At 34.0% G+C, this 20,720-nt stretch overlaps 1 protein-coding gene across 2 annotated transcripts in view; it reads left to right on the top strand.

Annotated features, from left to right (window-relative positions):
• Pka-C1 (Protein kinase, cAMP-dependent, catalytic subunit 1) overlaps positions 1-20,720 on the top strand; it is a 464,283-nt gene that overhangs the window by 336,070 nt on the left and 107,493 nt on the right. Inside the window, exon 1 of one of the 2 annotated variants that reach the window (XM_089107084.1) lies at positions 11,796-11,857. The exons of the other annotated variant lie outside the window; for it this stretch is intronic. The gene's annotated coding sequence lies outside the window, so the exon portion shown is untranslated. Of the gene's footprint in view, positions 1-11,795; positions 11,858-20,720 lie in introns of those variants that run through there. 2 annotated transcript variants of the gene reach the window in all.

Below are 20,720 nucleotides of genomic sequence, written 5' to 3'. Positions count from 1 at the left end.
GTTACATTTTCTTGATTTTTCAAAGTTCATTTTGAATTTCTTTCATTGAAATGCAAGAGTTGGAATATTTCAGTAGTGTGATGTTGTGGTTTACCTTGTCACAGTTACATTTTCTTGATTTTTCAAAGTTCTTTTTGAATTTCTTTCGTTGAATTGCAAGAGTTGGAATATTTCAGTAGTGTTTGGTTGTGGTTTACCTTGTCACAGTTACATTTTCTTGATTCTTCAAAGTTCTTTTTGAATTTCATTCGTTGAAATGCAAGAGTTGGAATATTTCAGTAGTGTTTGGTTGTGGTTTACCTTGTCATAGCTACATTTTCATGATTTTTCAAAGTTCATTTTGAATTTCTTTCGTTGAAATGCAAGAGTTGAAATATTTCAGTAGTGTTTGCTTGTGGGTTACCTTGTCACAGTTACATTTTCTTGATTTTTCAATGTTCATTTGAATTTCTTTCGTTGAAATGCAAGAGTTGGTATATTTCAGTAGTGTTTGCTTGTGGTTTACCTTGTCACAGTTACATTTTGTTGATTTTTCATAGTTCTATTTGAATTTCTTTCATTGAAATACAAGATCTGGAATATTTCAGTTGTGTTTGGTTGTGGGTTCCATTGTCACAGTTACATTTTCTTTATTTTTCAATGTTCATTTTGAATTTCTTTCGTTGAAATACAAGAGTTGGAATATATCAGTTGTGTGTTATTGTAGTTTACCCTGTCACAGTTACATTTTCGTGATTTTTCAAAGTTTATTTTGAATTTCTTTCATTGCAATGCAATAGTTGGATTATTTCAATAGTGTTTGGTCGTGGTTTACCCTGTCATAGTTACATTTTCTTGATTTTTCAAAGTTAATTTTGAATTTCTGTCGTTGAAATGCAAGAGTTGGAGTATTTCAGTAGTGTTTGGTCGTGGTTTACCTTGTCACATTTACATTTTCTTGATTTTTCAAAGCTCATTTCGAATTTCTTTCTTTGAAATGCAAGAGTTGGAGTATTTCAGTAGTGTTTGGTCGTGGTTTACCTTGTCACAGTTACATTCTCGTTATTTTTTAAAGTTCATTTGAATTTATTTAGTTGAAATGCAAGAGTTGGAATATTTCAGTAGTGTTTGGTTGTGGTTTACCTTTGTCACACGTACATTTTCTTGATTTTTCAAAGTTCATTTTGAATTTCTTTCGTTGAAATGCAAGAGTTGGAATATTTCAGTAGTGTTTGATTGTGGTTTACCTTGTCACAGTTACATTTTCTTGATTTTTCAAAGTTCATTTTGTATTTCTTTCCTTGAAATGCAAGAGATGGAATATTTCAGTAGTGTTTGGTTGTGGTTTACCTTGTCACAGTTACATTTTCTTGATTTTTCAAAGTTCATTTTGAATTTCTTTCGTTGAAATGCAAGAGTTGGAATATTTCAATAGTGTATGGTTATGTTATACCTTGTCACAGTTACATTTTCTTGATTTTTCAATGTTCATTTTGAATTTCTTTCGTTTAAATGCAAGAGTTGTAATATTTCAGTAGTTTTTGTTTGTGGTTTACCTTGTCACATATACATTTTATTTATTTTTCTAATTTCATTTTGAATTTCTTTCATTTAAATGCAAGAGTTGGAATATTTCAGTAGTGTTTGGTTGTGGTTTACCATGTCACAGTTACATTTTCTTGATTTTTCAAAGTTCATTTTGAATTTCTTTAATTGAAATGCAAGAGTTGGAATATTTCAGTACTGTTTGGTTGTGGTTTACCTTGTCACAGTTACATTTTCATGATTTTTCAAAGTTCATTTTGAATTTCTTTCTTTGAAATGCAAGAGTTGGAATATTTCAGTAGTGTATGGTTATGGTATACCTTGTCAAAGTTACATTTTCATGATTTTCCAAAGTTCATTTTGAATTTCTTTCATTGAAATGCAAGAGTTGGAATATTTCAGTAGTGTTTGGTCGTGGTTTAACTTGTCACAGATACATTTTCTTGATTTTTCAAAGTTAATTTTGAATTTCTTTCGTTGAAATGCAAGAGTTGGAATATTTCAGTAGAGTTTGGTTGTGGTTTAAATTGTCACAGTTACATTTTCTTGATTTTTCAAAGTTCATTTTGAATTTCTTTCGTTGAAATGCTAGAGTTGGAATATTTCAGTAGTGTTTGGTTGTGGTTTAACTTGTCAAAGTTACATTTTCTTGATTTTTAAAAGTTCATTTTGAATTTCTTTCGTTGAAATGCAATAGTTGGAATATTTCAGTAGTGTGTTGTTGTGGTTTAACTTGTCAAAGTTACATTTTCTTGATTTTTCAAAGTTCATTTTGAATTTCTTTCGTTGAAAAGCAAGAGTTGGAATATTTCAGTAGTGTTTACTTGTGGTTTACCTTGTCACAGTTACATTTTCTTGATTTTTTCAAAGTTCATTTGAATTTATTTCTTTGAAATGCAAGAGTTTGAATATTTCAATAGTGTATGGTTATGGTTTAACTTGTCACAGTTACATTTTATTGATTTTTTAAAATTTCATTTTGAATTTCTTTCGTTGAAATGCAAGATTTGGATTATTTAAGAAGTGTATGGTTATGGTTTACCTTGTCACAGTTACATTTTCTTGATTTTTCAAAGTTTATTTTGAATTTCTTTCGTTGAAATGCAAGAGTTGGATTATTTCAGAAGTGTTTGGTCGTGATTTACCATGTAACAGTTACATTTTCTTGATTTTTCAAAGTTCATTTTTAATTTCTTTCATTGAAATGCAAGAGTTGAAATATTTAAGTAGTGTTTGGTCTTGGTTTACATTGTCACAGTTACATTTTCTTGATTTTTCACAGCTCATTTTGAATTTATTTTTTTGAAAAGCAAGAGTTGGAATATTTCAGAAGTGTTTGCTTATGGGTTACCTTGTCAAAGTTACATTTTCTTGATTTTTCAAAGCTCATTTGAATTTCTTTCGTTGAAAAGCATGAGATGGAATATTTCAGTAGTGTTTGGTTATGGTTTACCTTGTCACAGTTACATTTTCTCGATTTTTCAAAGTTCATTTTTAATTTATTTATTTGAAGTGCACGAGTTGGACTATTTCAGTAGTGTTTGGTTATGGTTTACCTTGTCACAGTTACATTTTCTAGATTTTTCAAATTAATTTTGAATTTCTATAGTTGAAATGCAAGAGTTGTAATATTTCAGTAGTGTTTGGTTGTCGTTTACCATGTCACAATTACATTTTCGTTAATTTTCAAACTTCATTTTGAATTTATTTCTTTGAAATGCAAGAGTTGGAATATTTCAGTAGTGTTTGGTTTTGGTTTACCTTGTCACAGTTACATTTTCTTGATTTTTCAAAGTTCATTTTTGAATTTCTTTGGTTGAAATGCAAGAGTTGGAATATTTCACTAGTGTCTGGTTGGGGTTTACATTGTCACATGTACACACATGTATACACATGTACACACATGTGCTTATCATGAGCGCTCATGATAAGTTAACCTAACCTTTTCCGGTGAGTATGGTTAGGTTAGACTAGATTCAGTTAGGTTAGATTAGACTAGGTTAGGTTAGCCTACGTACGCTTCACTTAGGTTAGCTTAGGTTAGGTGAGTGACATGCGAAAAGTTAGGTGTATGATTAGGTTAGGTTAGGTTAGATTAGGCCAGGTTAGGTTAAGTTAGGTTAGGCTAGGTTAGCCTACGTACACGCGCGTACGTAGGCTAGCCTAGCCTAACTAACCTAACCTGGCCTAATCTAACCTGGCCTAATCATACACCTAACTTTTCGCATGTCTCACCCTAACCTAACCTAAGTGAAGCATGCGTAGACTGACTAACCTAGTCTAATCTAACCTAACTGAGTCTAGTCTAACCTAACCATACTCACCGGAAAAGGTTAGGTTAGCTTATCATGAGCACTCATGATAAGCACATGTGTGTACATGTGTATACATGTGTGTACATGTGACAAGGTAAACCACAACCATACACTAGTGAAATATTCCAACTCTTGCATTTCAACGAAGAAATTCAAAATGAACTTTGAAAAATCAGAAAATGTAACTGTGACAAGGTAAACCACAACCAAACACTACTGAAATATTCCAACTCTTGCATTTCAAAGAAGAAATTCAAAATGAAGTTTGAAAAATCAAGAAAATGTAACTGTGACATGGTAAACGACAATCAAACATACTGAAATATTCCAACTCTTACATTTCAACGATAGAAATTCAAAATGAATTTGAAAAATCGAGAAAATGTAACTGTGACAAAGTAAACCATAACCAAACACTACTGAAATATTCCAACTCTTGCACTTCAACGAAGAAATTCAAAATGAACTTTGAAAAATCAAGAAAATGTAACTGTGACAAGGTAAACCATAACCAAACACTACTGAAATATTCCATCTCCTGCTTTCAACGAAAGAAATTCAAATGAGCTTTGAAAAATCAAGAAAATGTAACTGTGACAAAATAAACCATAAGCAAACACTACTGAAATATTCCAACTCTTGCTTTTCAACGAAAGAAATTCAAAATGAGCTGTGAAAAATCAAGAAAATGTAACTGTGACAAGGTAAACCACGACCAAATACTACTAAATAGTTCAACTCTTGCATTTCAATGAAGAAATTCAAAATGAACTTTGAAAAATCAAGAAAATGTAACTGTGACATGGTAAATCACGACCAAACACTTCTGAAATAATCCAACTCTTGCATTTCAACGAAGAAATTCAAAATGAACTTTGAAAAATCAAGAGAATGTAACTGTGACAAGAGTAAACCATAACCAGACACTTCTGAAATAATCCAATTCTTGCATTTCAACGAGAAATTCAAAATGAACTTTGAAAAAATCAAGAAAATGTAACTGTGACAAGGTAAACATAACAGACACTACTGAAATATTCCAACTCTTGCATTTCAACGAAGAAATTCAAATGAACTTTGAAAAAATCAAGAAAATGTAACTGTATGACAAAGTTAAACCACAAGTAAACACTACTGAAATATTCCAACTCTTGCTTTTCAACGAGAAATTCAAAATGAACTTTGAAAAATCAAGAAAATGTAACTTTGACAAGTTAAACCACAACCAAACACTACTGAAATATTCCAACTCTTAAATTTCAACGAAAGAAATTCAAAATGAACTTTGAAAAATCAAGAAAATATAACTGTGACAAGTTAAACCACAACCAAACACTACTGAAATATTCCAACTCTTGCATTTCAACTGAAAGAAATTCAAAATGAACTTTGGAAAATCAAGAAAATGTAACTGTTGACAAGATTAAACCATAACCATACTCTACTGAAATATTCCAACTCTTGCATTTCAACGAAAGAAATTCAAAATGAACTTTGAAAAATCAAGAAAATGTAACTGTGACAAGTTAAACCACAACCAAACATTACTGAAATATTCCAACTCTTGCATTTCAATGTAAGAAATTCAAAATGAACTTTGAAAAATCAAGAAAATGTAACTGTGACAGAGTAAACCACAACCAAACACTACTGAAATATTCCAACTCTTGCATTTCAATGTAAGAAATTCAAAATAAACTTTGAAAAATCAAGAAAATGTAACTGTGACAAGGTAAACCACAACCAAACAATACTGAAATATTCCAACTCTTGCATTTCAACGAAAGAAATTCAAAATGAACTTTGAAAAATCAAGAAAATGTAACTGTGACAAGGTATACCATAACCATACACTACTGAAATATTCCAACTCTTGCATTTCAACGAAGAAATTCAAAATGAACTTTGAAAAATCAAGAAAATGTAACTGTGACAAGGTAAACCACAACCAAACACTACTGAAATATTCCAACTCTTGCATTTCAATGAAGAAATTCAAAATGAACTTTGAAAAATCAAGAAAATGTAACTGTGACAAGGTAAACCACAATCAAACACTACTGAAATATTCCAACTCTTGCATTTCAACGAATAAATTCAAAATAAACTTTGAAAAATCAAGAAAATTTAACTGTGACAAGGTAAACCACAACCAAACACTACTGAAATATTAAAACTCTTTATTTACTAATACTCATATAACAATTAACAATTAAACATAAAGAGGCCTTAAAATTGAATAGGTAAAAATCGACCAACACTAATGTCATAGTCCAACTATTAAAGATCAAGGACCGACCTACAAAATTAGATTATAACAATCACGAAAATGTAAATGTGACAAGGTAAACCACGACCAAACACTACTGAAATAGTCCAACTCTTGCATTTCAACAGAGAAATTCAAAATGAACTTTGAAAAATCACGAAAATGTAACTGTGACAAGGTAAACCACGACCAAACACTACTGAAATATTCCAACTCTTGCATTTCAACGAAAAAATTCAAAATGAACTTTGAAAAATCAGAAAATGTAACTGTGACATGGTAAACTACAATAACACACTACTGAAATATTCCAACTCTTGCATTTCAACGAAAGAAATTCAAAATGAACTTTGAAAAATCAAGAAAATGTAACTGTGACAATGGAAACCACACCGAAACACTTCTGAAATATTCCAACTCTTGTATTTCAATGAAAGAAATTCAAAATGAACTTTGAAAATCAAGAAAATGTAACTGTGACAAGGTAACCCACAAGCAAACACTACTGAAATATTCCAACTCTTGCATTTCAACGAAGAAATTCAAATGAACTTTGAAAAATCAATAAAATGTAACTGTGACAAGGTAACCCACAAGCAAACACTACTGAAATATTTCAACTCTTGCATTTCAACGAAAGAAATTCAAAATGAACTTTGAAAAATCAAGAAAATGTATCTCTGACAAGGTAAACCACAAACAAACACTACTGAAATATTACAACTCTTGCATTTCAAAGAATTAAATTCAAAATTAACTTTGAATAATCAAGAAAATTTAACTGTGACAAGTTAAACCACAACCAAACAATACTGAAATATTCCAACTCTTTCATTTCAATGAAAGAAATTCAAAATGAACTTTGAAAAATCAAGAAAATGTAACTGTGACAAGGTAAACCACAACATCACACTACTGAAATATTCCAACTCTTGCATTTCAATGAAGAAATTCAAAATGAACTTTGAAAAATCAAGAAAATGTAACTGTGACAAGGTAAACCACAACCAAACACTACTGAAATATTCCAACTCTTGCATTTCAATGAAAGAAATTCAAAATAAACTTTGAAAAATCAGGAAAATGTAACTGTGACATGGTAAACCACAACCAAACACTAGTGAAATATTCCAACTCTTGCATTTCAATGAAAGAAATTCAAAATAAACTTTGAAAAATCAGGAAAATGTAACTGTGACATGGTAAACCACAACCAAACACTAGTGAAATATTCCAACTCTTGCATTTCAACGAAGAAATTCAAAATGAACTTTGAAAAATTAAGGGAATGTAACTGTGACAAGGTAAACCACAACCAAACACTACTGAAATATTCCAACTCTTGCATTTCAACGAAGAAATTCAAATGAACTTTGAAAAATTAAGAGAATGTAACTGTGACAAGGTAAACCACGACCAAACACTACTGAAATATTCCAACTCTTGCATTTCAATGTAAGAAATTCAAAATGAACTTTGAAAAATCAAGAAAATGTAACTGTGACAAGGTGAACCGCAACCAAACACTACTGAAATATTCCAACTCTTGCATTTCAACGAAAGAAATTCAAAATGAACTTTGAAAAATCAAGCGAATGTAACTGTGACAAGGTAAACCGCAACCAAACACTACTGAAATATTCCAACTCTTGCATTTCAACTAAATAAATTCAAATTAACTTTGAAAAATTAAGGGAATGTAACTGTGACAAGGTAAACCACGACCAAACACTACTGAAATATTCCAACTCTTGCATTTCAATGAAAGAAATTCAAAATGAACTTTGAAAAATAAAGAAAATGTAACTGTGACAAGGTGAACCGCAACCAAACACTAGTGAAATATTACAACTCTATCATTTCAAAGAAAGAAATTAAAAATGAACTTTGAAAAATTAAGGGAATGTAACTGTGAAATGGTAAACCACCACCAAACACTAGTGAAATATTCCAACTCTTGAATTTCATCGAAAGAAATTCAAAATGAACTTTGAAAAATTAAGGGAATCTAACTGTGACAAGGTAAACCACAATCAAACACTACTGAAATATTCCAACTCTTGCATTTCAACGAAAGAAATTCAAAATGAACTTTGAAGAATCAAGAAAATGTAACTGTGACAAGGTAAACCACGACCAAACACTACTGAAATATTCCAACTCTTGCTTTTCAATGAATGAAATTCAAAATGAACTTTGAAAAATCTAGAAAATGTAACTCTGACAAGGTAAACCGCACCCAAACACTACTGAAATATTCCTACTCTTGCATTTCAACGAAAGAAATTCGAAATGGACTATCAAAAATTAAGGGAATGTAACTGTGACAGGGTAAACTACAACATCACACTAGTGAAATATTCCAACTCTTGCATTTCAACGAAAGACATTCAAAATGAACTTTGAAAAATTAAGTGAATGTAACTGTGACATGGTAAACTACAACATCACACTACTGAAATATTCCAACTCTTGCATTTCAACGAAAGAAATTCAAAATGAACTTTGAAAAATCAAGAAAATGTAACTGTGACATGGTAAACCCCAACCACACACTACTGAAATATTCCAACTCTTGCATTTCAACGAAAGAAATTCAAAATGTACTATGAAAAATTAAGGGAATGTAACTGTGACAGGGTAAACTACAACATCACACTAGTGAAATATTCCAACTCTTGCATTTCAACGAAAGAAATTCAAAATGAACTTTGAAAAATTAAGGGAATGTAACTGTGACATGGTAAACTACAACATCACACTACTGAAATATTCCAACTCTTGCATTTCAACGAAAGAAATTCAAAATGAACTTTGAAAAATCAAGAAAATGTAACTGTGACAAGGTAAACCACAACCAAACACTACTGAAATATTCCAACTCTTGCATTTCAATGAAAGAAATTCAAAATGAACTTTGAAAAAATCAGACCTTTGGAGGGGGAGGGGCCGGGGGCAGGGGGTCGTTCTGTGTCTCAATGCACAAAAAAGTATAAAAAATGATGAGGGAATGGGGGGGGGGAGGGGAGGAGGAGGAGGAGGAGGAGGGAGGAGGAGGTGGGAGGAGGAGGTAGGAGGAGGAGGGAGGAGGAGGAGGAGGAGGAGGAGGAGGAGGAGGAGGAGGAGGTGAGGAGGAGGAGGAGGAGGAGGAGGAGGTGGGAGGAGGAGGAGGAGGGGGTCGGGGGAGGGCCTTTGGGGCACAGGGAGGGCCTTTGGGGCACAGGGAGGGCCTTTGGGTGTCTGGGTGACATTTGGGGACCGGTGGATGGCCTTTGGGACCCCGTTGGTCCTTTGTGAGCGCGATGGGCCGGTGGGGGGCCCGGGGCTGGCAGTTGAGGGGCGGGGGTGGGCAGTTGGAGGCGACGGTGTCCCTGTGGGAGCTTGGGGGCCCTGGGAGTGTCCGGGGGGGCAGTTGGGGGCCTGGGGGACATTTGGGGACCGGTGGAGGGCCTTGGGGAGCCCAGTGGACCTTTGAGGACCGGGGGCTTCCTTCGGGGTTGGGGTAGGAGGATTGGAACCCTTTGGGGTTGGGGTAGAGGACCTCACAACACTGTTCAAATGGAACTTGTGTATTATAACGACCACATAGTTTCATCCTCAAATTCTCTTCTAAAACCTTTCCTAAAATCTTCTTTCAAAATGTCTCTAACGGTTTCGCCGAAATAATCCCATAACCTATCTAAAACCGTTTCGCCCAAATAATCCCCAAACGTAATTCAGTGTGTTCCTTTTGTTTGGCATCTCTACGCTAATGCATTTCAAATTTCTAGGAAACCCTGTCCTACGTTAATCTCTTCATCTCATAAATTTTCCTAGCTAAACTATTAGGGTTTCGTTAGAATATCAATTTACCTCTCCGACTTAAAACTCCGTGAAGCCGTATTTAAAAATAGAATTTCTATCTCTTTAGACTCCCGCATAATTCTAAGATAACAAGTGATGTTAATTATGATTCCTGACACTAAAGATCAATGAAGCCCTATTTGAAAATAGAATATTAATTTTTCTCTCTGTCCTAAAGAATGTTTATCCCTCAGGCCAAACATTAATGAAGCCTTAATGTTTCCTAATTCTTCCCTTCGTGAATCAATAATTTCCCCCATCGATTATGTCAATCACAGATTAAAGAAGCCATGTTTGTTTCTTAATTTCCTCTTCGTGAATCAACAATTTCCCCTTCGATTACGCTATCAATTTCTCGGAAATTCACTTCCCCTTCGATTACGCAATCAAGTTCTCGGAAATTCACTTCCCCTCGATTACGCAATCAAGTTCTCGGAAATTCACTTCCCCCTCGAGTCCTAGATCAATAACATTGTTCCCGGTAGAATTCAATGCGCATGTGCAACCTTCGCCCCCGAGTTATTACACATAGAAACATCAAATAAATCGACCTTGGAAAAAGAGGTCATTGACCCCATTACGTAATCATTCTCCCTAATGACTCTATGCCCATATTTGGTGCCCCGTCAGCATTAAAAATGCTGACATGACCACGTGGTCATGTCACGAGTATAAGATAGCCTTCTACTGGCAGTATCATCACCTTACGAAGTTTGGTTTTAATACTGCTAGTATTTTTATTATGATTAGAATTCTCGTTAAGTATTCATTGGTAAAGAACTCACGGGGATGGGATACCTGCTAAAGAACAGAAACTAGAACCGCTATATGTAAATTATATACTTCTTATTTATGAAAAACAGAGTTCTAAATTCTACGACAACTATCAAATTTTGGAATTTGAAACAATTTCAATGCAGGTAAATTGGATTCTATTATCTCTAGAAATATTATTTTCAGCTAACAAAGATGCAGCCTATGCTGTCTTGCAGGATATGGCCAAATAGAACAGGTTTTCAAATGAAAATGTTAGTTTCATAATTATGATAATCAAATATGTTTTTTGCTGTATGTGTTTTGAACATCAAAATGAATTTTCTATATAAAAAACAACAAAAAAAACTTGCCAACACATAGAACTTTGAAATTAACCGAAAATGTTGTTACCTTGTACTAATAGACAAGGGTATTTCCAGGATTTTTGTTCGGGGGGTATTTTTTCAGGAGAGTTTGCACAGAAACTTTGAAAAGAATCAATAAAAAAATTGTTTGTTAATTTTGCAAGTTTGTTGCAAGTTTGTTAATTTTTTTACAGGTCAGATGAAAATTTCGAGAGATGTTTAAACCCGGTACCCCCCCTCGCTTGTCGTTGGTGTAATTCACATCTGCAGGTTCATCGTGAAATTGCTTGTTTTAGAGGGAACATATACGTTAAGGTTTGCTAGTAACACGAACGACGTAGTTTATCCTTGGCTATGTATTGATTTAGTGAGTGAAACCTGTTTTTCTCTATTTATTTATGCAATAGTCACCAAGGGTGTATCCAAGATTTTTTTTTGGGGGGGGGTACTAAAAAACTAAAAGGGGCATCAAACATTTGCTTGTATGCATATTTGTTACGTTTTTACGAGTCGGACTAAAATTTCAGATGGGGGTTGAACCCCTCCTGAAATTTTTGTAGCCTGGCCTGAATACGGATCAAGGCTTAGACACGTTCTTGACAATCACCGAAACATATAGAGTTCCTTAACAAAATAGGAAAATGACTTTGTGATATGAGTATAATTTTTTGAGACTGATACAGAATTGTTGACGTTGCTGATGTTGATTTATTTCTGTTTTAGTTGAGGAGTTTCTAAGAGAGGCCAAAGAAAAGTTTGAAGAAAATTGGAAAAACAATGTTCAGGTGAGTTTTTATAAACATTACCAAAAACTTGTGCTTACCATGGCTTGCCATGGCTTACCATGGCCAAAACTGCAGCTTTTACTGCACCTCTGGTTACGCGTCAGTACTAAAAGCCCTGGTACCAAAACCACTGTTGTCCAGTATCTTTGATATAATAAATGATCACAGGTCTGGTCATGCTCACTTTAGGCCACACATGGCCAAAACTGAAGCTTTTACTGCACCTCTGGCTACGAGTCAGTACTAAAAGCCCTGGTTCCAAAACCACTGTTGTCCAGTATCTTTGATATAATAAATGATCACAGGTCTCGTCATGCTCACTGTAGGCCACACATGGCGAAAACTGCAGCTTTTACTCCACCTCTGGTTACGAGTCAGTACTAAAAGCCCTGGTACCAAAACCACTGTTGTCCAGTATCTTTCATATAATAAATGATCACAGGTCTTGTCAAGCTCACTTTAGGCCACACATGGCGAAAACTGCAGCTTTTACTCCACCTCTGGTTACGAGTCAGTACTAAAAGCCCTGGTACCAAAACCACTGTTGTCCAGTATCTTTGATATAATAAATGATCACAGGTCTTGTCAAGCTCACTTTAGGCCACACATGGCGAAAACTGCAGCTTTTACTCCACCTCTTGTTACGAGTCAGTACTAAAAGCCCTGGTACCAAAACCACTGTTGTCCAGTATCTTTGATATAATAAATGATCACAGGTCTTGTCAAGCTCACTTTAGGCCGCACATGGCGAAAACTGCAGCTTTTACTCCACCTCTGGTTACGAGTCAGTACTAAAAGCCCTGGTACCAAAACCACTGTTGTCCAGTATCTTTGATATAATAAATGATCACAGGTCTTGTCAAGCTCACTTTAGGCCACACATGGCGAAAACTGCAGCTTTTACTCCACCTCTTGTTACGAGTCAGTACTAAAAGCCCTGGTACCAAAACCACTGTTGTCCAGTATCTTTGATATAATAAATGACAACAGGTCTTGTCATGCTCACTGTAGGCCACACATGGCCAAAACTGCAGCTACAATATTATGTTTTATTATTCCCTCAAAAGTTTTACTTTTGATACTATTCACTCAAATATGTTTTCCCTCAAAAGCCTCATTGGTCTGTAAACAAGGGCAAAGACAAACGATTCACTTACTCAGATTAAAAATTAATCGCTTACTGACAGAGAGAAGAGCAAAAAGGAGAAGAAAGAACAATACAAATAGTAATAATAATCAACAAATAAAACTAAAATAAAATATAATAAAATAAAACTATAGAACACAAAAACTAAATAGATTGATTAGACTAAATTAATCAAGCTTGCCTAACGACTTAACTAATTAAGCTAAATAATCACAATAAAAAGAATGTTTTAAGAATTAGTAGGAGGGGAACCATATTCCTTGTTAAACCGTGAGCTAACCATGTGCCAGTGGCTCTTTTATAGACTTCTCTTGGTCTAGTTCAGAGGTTTTCAAAGTGTGGAGCATAACCCTCCGAGGGGGGCAGCTATATAGGGGGCAAGAACATTAAAAAAAAATCAACAATGTATTGATAGTACAGAAAAATATTTGTGATATTTGTGTAACTAACCAGGGGTGGATCTAGAGCGAAATTTTGGAGGAGGCCCAATGTAACAAAGGTGCCAATAATTGACCAAACCGACCAATTTATTATTAAAAAAAAGTATTAAAAAAAAAAAAGGAATGAGAGTGTCTGAAAAATCTTGGGAGAGGGGCGGGGTCTCCCTGTATCCGCCACTGAAACCAATAATCCCGTTCTGTACAGTTTTTACGATTCACTATATTTATACATCACATACAGGCAGCAACAATCTATTCGAGCCATTATTTATAAAACTCTTTGCAGGGCTAGTATTAGAATTAGCACACTGGAATATCTTTGAATTGAAGTTATCAAGTATTTTACAATAGGTTGTATAGGTTTCATCAAGACGCTAGGTAACTGTAGGACAGAGAAAAGTCATTTTGAATTGAAGTTATCAAGTATTTTACAATAGGTTGTATAGGTTGCATCAAGACGCTGGGTAACTGTAGGACAGAGAAAAGTCAAGACAGATAGTCCAAGTAATTGAGAGGCAAATGTTTAAATGGCTGGGGCACGGGTAAATGGCAGGAGTATGCATGGACTCTCTAGGACAGAGATACTGGTCATAGAAAGCATGAAATAGTCGTAAAAAAAGAAAGAAATTATACTACCACGTAAGCCACTTGAAACCTTGAAAGGTTATTGTCACAGAGAAACAGAGAGTTTACATGTAAAAAGTGTTGTGACTCAAAAACTTTTCGCACTTTTTACTTGCTTAAAATCTCATACAGAAGAGCCAATCTGGTTTTGCGTTCTTTTTGCTGACTCATTTCTAACGTAAGCTAGGGAATAATATGAGTGGCTAAAAAAATGTGACAACTGATGTCACAAAAATAAGCCAATGGAATTAAAGCAAACTTTTTAACATGGAAGAACAGGGTAGTAATATTTTTTTTTGTCTTTGGCATTATAGCTTTGTATTAGGCTACTATCATCAATTATTCAAAGCAGCGGATCTCAACCAGAGGTGAGCGCACCCCTGTGGCACCAGATTTATATTAATTAGGCAGGGTAGAAAGCAGAGCGTAACTAATAATGTACGTATTTAAATCAGTATTTCATCGAACATTTCGCAGCCTATTCTAAAGTGATACAAGATCATGTTATAAAGTTCAATTATTGTTCACTGTATGGAGATCGGCTGGGAACCCCTGGTTTTCAATTAAGACATATTTAATTGACAGCCTTGATTCTCATGCTGAATTTTAGATTTGAAGGACAAAAAAAATTCCACTATCAAAACTGTATTTGTAATCCAAAATTTAGCAATTTATTTGATAAACACGATTCCCGTTCACGAAGTTTTTTAATCCAACCATATTGTTTATATAATTATGCGTGTATCTGGTTTGGCTCAATTTTTCTTCTTTTCCTTGCAATTTTTTTTTTTTCAATACGAGTTTAGCCAAGGCTTACTTTATGTGCTAACATTTGGTTTTGCGTTTGTAAAGTAGCCTAAAGTAAAAGTAAGCCACACTCATAATATGACCTTTTTTTTTAAAATAGCATAGTAACATAAAATATAGTATCGAACTTACAGCTGAGCTTGTCAGACGCCATGCCTAAAAACCGTAGCTTATGCTCACCTGTGACAACCAGATAAAATACATTCCTCCCTCAAAAAACTTACTTAAAACGTTAGCTCGATTCTCCAACCGTGAGGAAAAACCGTTTAGACTCACCAAAATTAAGTATAAAATCGTTAGTTCAATAAAACTACTGATTGTACATTGATAAATAATCGCTTGGCTTCAGGCTTCAGGTAACCGTTGCATAACTTCACAGGATTGTTTTCAGAGCTGAAGATTTGTGATTGGCTGGGAGTTACCGACAAAGGCAGTTATATAGGTAGATGAGCATCTACCCATCTTTTGAGTACTTCTTATTCATTAAAATCCCCTTGAGAGAAAATACGAGGGCAAATGAGTGCTTCATAGGAAACATTTTTTTTCGTGTTTTAAAAGTTGGTTGGGAAACTTGTACTTGGAGCAGGGCTCAAGCATCTCCACTCTCCTGGCGTCCAGTAACTTCGTCATTGTAGTAAGCCAAGAGTCTCGTTCGTTCGCGAGTGGCTCAATCAAATCGAGCAAGGACTTTTCCCATCTTCGTCCATACTTCTTGAAGCCACCATTGAAGCCATACATTGAGAAATATTCGCTTGGCTTCAGGCTTTAGTATAAAATCGTTAGTTCACTAAAACTACTGATTGTACATTGAGAAATAATCGCTTGGCTTTAGGCTTCAGTATAAAATCGTTAGTTCACTAAAACTACTGATTGTACTTTGAGAAATATTCGCTTGGCTTCAGGCTTCAGTATATAATCGTTATTTTCGTAAAACTACTGATTTTACATTGAGAAATATTCGCTTGGCTTCAGAATAAAATCGTTAGTTCACCAAAACAACTGATTGTACATTGAGAAATATTCGCTTGGCTTCAGGCTTCAGTATAAAATCGTTAGTTCACTAAAACTACTGATTGTACTTTGAGAAATATTCTCTTGGCTTCAGGCTTCAGTATATAATCGTTATTTTCGTAAAACTACTGATTTTACATTGAGAAATATTCGCTTGGCTTCAGAATAAAATCGTTAGTTCACTAAAACAACTGATTGTACATTGAGAAATATTCGCTTGGCTTCAGGCTTCAGTATAAAATCGTTAGTTCACTAAAACTACTGATTGTACATTGAGAAATATTCGCTTGGCTTTAGGCTTCAGTATAAAATCGTTAGTTCACTAAAACTACTGATTGTAAATTGAGAAATATTTGCTTTACTAAAACTACTGATTGTACATTGAGAAATATTCGCTTGGCTTCAGGCTTCAGTATAAAATGGTTAGTTCACTAAAACTACTGATTGTACATTGAGCAATATTCGCTTGGCTTCAGGCTTCAGTATAAATTCGTTAGTTCACTAAAACTACTGATTGTACATTGAGAAATATTCGCTTGGCTTTAGGCTTCAGTATAAAATCGTTAGTTCACTAAAACTACTGATGGTACTTTGAGAAATATTCGCTTGGCTTCAGGCTTCAGTATATAATCGTTATTTTAGTAAAACTACTGATTTTACATTGAGAAATATTCGCTTGGCTTCAGGCTTCAGTATAAAATCGTTAGTTCACTAAAACTACTGATTGTACATTGAGAAATATTCTCTTGGCTTCAAAGTATAAAATCGTTAGTTCACCAGAACTACTGATGGTACTTTGAGAAATATTCGCTTGGCTTCAGGCTTCAGTATATAATCGTTATTTTAGTAAAACTACTGATTTTACATTGAGAAATATTCGCTTGGCTTCAGTATAAAATCGTTAGTTCACTAAAACTACTGATTGTACATTGAGCAATATTCGCTTGGCTTCAGGCTTCAGTATAAATTCGTTAGTTCACTAAAACTACTGATTGTACATTGAGAAATATTCGCTTGGCTTTAGGCTTCAGTATAAAATCGTTAGTTCACTAAAACTACTGATGGTACTTTGAGAAATATTCGCTTGGCTTCAGGCTTCAGTATATAATCGTTATTTTAGTAAAACTACTGATTTTACATTGAGAAATATTCGCTTGGCTTCAGGCTTCAGTATAAAATCATTAGTTCACTAAAACTACTGATTGTACATTGAGAAATATTCTCTTGGCTTCACAGTATAAAATCGTTAGTTCACTAAAACTACTGATTGTACATTGAGAAATATTCTTTTGGCTTCAGGGTTCAGTATAAAATCGTTAGTTCACTAAAACTGCTGATTGTACATTGAGAAATATTCGCTTGGCTTCAGGCTTCAGTATAAAATCGTTAGTTCACTAAAACTACTGATTGTACATTGAGAAATATTCTCTTGGCTTCAGGCTTCAGTATAAAATCGTTAGTTCACTAAAACTAGTGATTTAACATTGAGAAATATTCGCTTGGCTTCAGGCTTTAGTATATAATCCTTATTTTACTAAAACTGCTGATTTTACATTGAGAAGTATTCGCTTGGCTTCAGTATAAAATCGTTAGTTCACTAAAACTACTGATTTAACATTGAAAGATATTCTCTTGACTTCAGGCTTCAGTATAAAATCGTTAGTTCACTAAAACTATTGATTGTACATTGAGAAATATTCGATTGGCTTCAGTATAAAATCGTTAGTTCACTAAAACTACTGATTGTACATTGAGAAATATTCGTTTGGCTTCAGGCTTCAGTATAAAATCGTTAGTTCACTAAAACTACTGATTGTACTTTGAGAAATATTCGCTTGGCTTCAGGCTTCCGTATATAATCGTTATTTTACTAAAACTACTGATTTTACATTGAGAAATATTCGCTTGGCTTCAGTATAAAATATTTAGTTCACTAAAACTACTGATTGTACATTGAGAAATATTCGCTTGGCTTCAGGCTTCAGTATAAAATCGTTAGTTCACTAAAACTACTGATTGTACATTGAGAAATATTCGCTTGGCTTCAGGCTTCAATATAAAATCGTTAGTTCACTAAAACTACTGTTTGTGCATTGAGAAATATTCGCTTGGCTTCAGTATAAAATCGTTAGTTCCCTAAAACTACTGATTGTACATTGAGAAATAGTCTCTTGGCTTCAGGCTTCAGTATAAAATCGTTAGTTCACTAAAACTACTGATTGTACATTGAGGAATATTCTCTTGGCTTCAGGCTTCAGTATAAAATCGTTAGTTCACTAAAACTACTGATTGTACATTGAGAAATATTCGCTTGGCTTCAGGCTTCAATATAAAATCCTTAGTTCACTAAAACTACTGATTGCACATTGAGCAATATTCGCTTGGCTTCAGGCTTAAGTATAAAACCGTTAGTTCACTAAAACTACTGATTGTACATTGAGAAATATTCGCTTGGCTTCAGGCTTCAGTATAAAATCGTTAGTTCACTAAAACTACTGATTGTACATTGAGAAATATTCTCTTGGCTTCAGGCTTCAGTATAAAATCGTTAGTTCACTAAAACTACTGATTGTACACTGAGAAATATTCGCTTGGCTTCAGGCTTCAGTATAAAATCGTTAGTTCACTAAAACTACTGATTTTACATTGAGAAATATTCTCTTTGCTTCAGGATTCAGTATAAAATCGTTAGTTCACTAAAACTATTGGTTGTACATTGAGAAATATTCGCTTGGCTTTAGGCTTCAGAATAAAATCGTTAGTTCACTAAAACTACTGATTGTACTTTGAGAAATATTCGCTCGGCTTCAGGCTTCAGTATATAATCGTTATTTTACTAAAACTACTGATTTTACATTGAGAAATATTCGCTTGGCTTCAGTATAAAATCGTTAGTTCACTAAAACTACTGATTGTACATTGAGAAATATTCGCTTGGCTTCAGTATAAAATCGTTAGTTCACTAAAACTACTGATTGTACATTGAGAAATATTCTCTTGGCTTCAGGCTTCAGTATAAAATCGTTAGTTCACTAAAACTATTGATTGTACATTGAGAAATATTCGCTTGGCTTCAGGCTTCAGTATAAAATCGTTAGTTCACTAAAACTACTGATTGTACTTTGAGAAATATTCGCTTGGCTTCAGGCTTCAGTATATAATCGTTATTTTACTAAAACTACTGATTTTACAATGAGAAATATTCTCTTGGCTTCAGGCTTCAGTATAAAATCGTTAGTTCACTAAAACTATTGATTGTACATTGAGAAATATTCGCTTGGCTTTAGGCTTCAGTATAAAATCATTAGTTCACTAAAACTACTGATTGTACATTGAGAAATATTCTCTTGGCTTCAGGCTTCAGTATAATATCGTTAGTTCACTAAAACTACTGATTGTACATTGAGAAATATTCGCTTGGCTTCAGGCTTCAGTATAATATCGTTAGTTCACTAAAACTACTGATTGTACATTGAGAAATATTCGCTTGGCTTTAGGCTTCAGTATAAAATCGTTAGTTCACTAAAACTACTGATTGTACTTTGAGGAATATTCGCTTGGCTTCAGGCTTCAGTATATAATCGTTATTTTACTAAAACTACTGATTTTACGTTGAGAAATATTCGCTTGGCTTCAGGCTTCAGGTAACCGTTGCATAACTTTACAGGATTGTTTTCAGAGCTGAAGATTATAAGAGGGTGTATGAAGACCACATAGTTCTGTTCATTCCCGAAAAAAAAAAATCGATTACATCACTGGGAGAAAAATCACGGGACCAGTCGATTAGCCGTGGGAAACAAATTTACTCACGCTCGCCCAAAACTAAACGGTGTTTGTTTATAACAGTGCGCTGGAACTTCCAATTTAATTTCGGTTCTCCTATTATTAAGTTTAATTCAATTTAAGGTCGCCTTAAGTCTTTTAAAGGTTGAAGGAAATTTCTAGTTTGAAGTGGCTTCCAAATGACGCAATTTCGTTTAGATTTCCGGAACATAACGAGATTCCAAAGAGCCATTAGAAAACTGCAGAATCATGTAATTTTGTCTTGGAAATATTTAATTATTTACTTGAGCAAGTCCTTCGCAAAAGATTTAATTGCAAACTTGGAAACATGCTGTTAAAACAATTATGCAAGAAAAACTTTTTCTAAGTAGTACATCACATCAACTGCAACCTGCTCATGGTTCAATAGCCGTAAGTCTTCTAAAAAAGGGGAAATAAGATGTTTTCCATTTGAAACCTGTATGACAAGGAAGAAAAATTATATTTTATATAAATAACCTAACGGTTATAAACTAAAGTAGAGGGTGTAGTTAATAAATGAAAATAATCAATAAATGATTAATCAGTTAATAGTGTAAAAATAAATCGAAAAATAATTAAATAATCATAAATCAATTAAAATAATTAAATAATTTAAGTAATAAACAAAAAAATAATTTAAACAAATTATTAATTAATTAGTAAATTGAAAATAATTTTGCTAATAAATGGAAAATTTGTTAAATTTGACCTGAAAATTTTTTGGGAGACAGGGGGGGGGGTCGCTAATCAAGATTCTGCCCCGGGCGCAAGAGAGGCCAGAACCGCCACTGAGTACAAGTAGTGCTTGACTTCTGCTGTTATCTGCTCATGGTTCAGTAGCCGTGCGGGTTCTCAAGGAAAGGAGAAATTAGATACTCCTTTACTTGTATGACAAGGAAGAACAAGAAGAAAAAAGCTTTGACGAGCGAAAAGGTGATTATGTCCTGTCTCTAAAGTGTTGGTCAAAGCTTTCAGTACAAATTGTTTGGTAGATCGGATTTATGAGTGCATCAGTTATATCGTCGATCAA

The sequence above is a fragment of the Artemia sp. Qi Xiang Cuo genome, chromosome 21 (genome assembly GCF_049724085.1).
Source record: "Artemia sp. Qi Xiang Cuo chromosome 21, ASM4972408v1, whole genome shotgun sequence".
In the NCBI taxonomy this organism is placed as follows: Eukaryota; Metazoa; Arthropoda; class Branchiopoda; order Anostraca; family Artemiidae; genus Artemia; species Artemia sp. Qi Xiang Cuo.
This window is presented reverse-complemented; position numbering and strand designations above follow the sequence as displayed.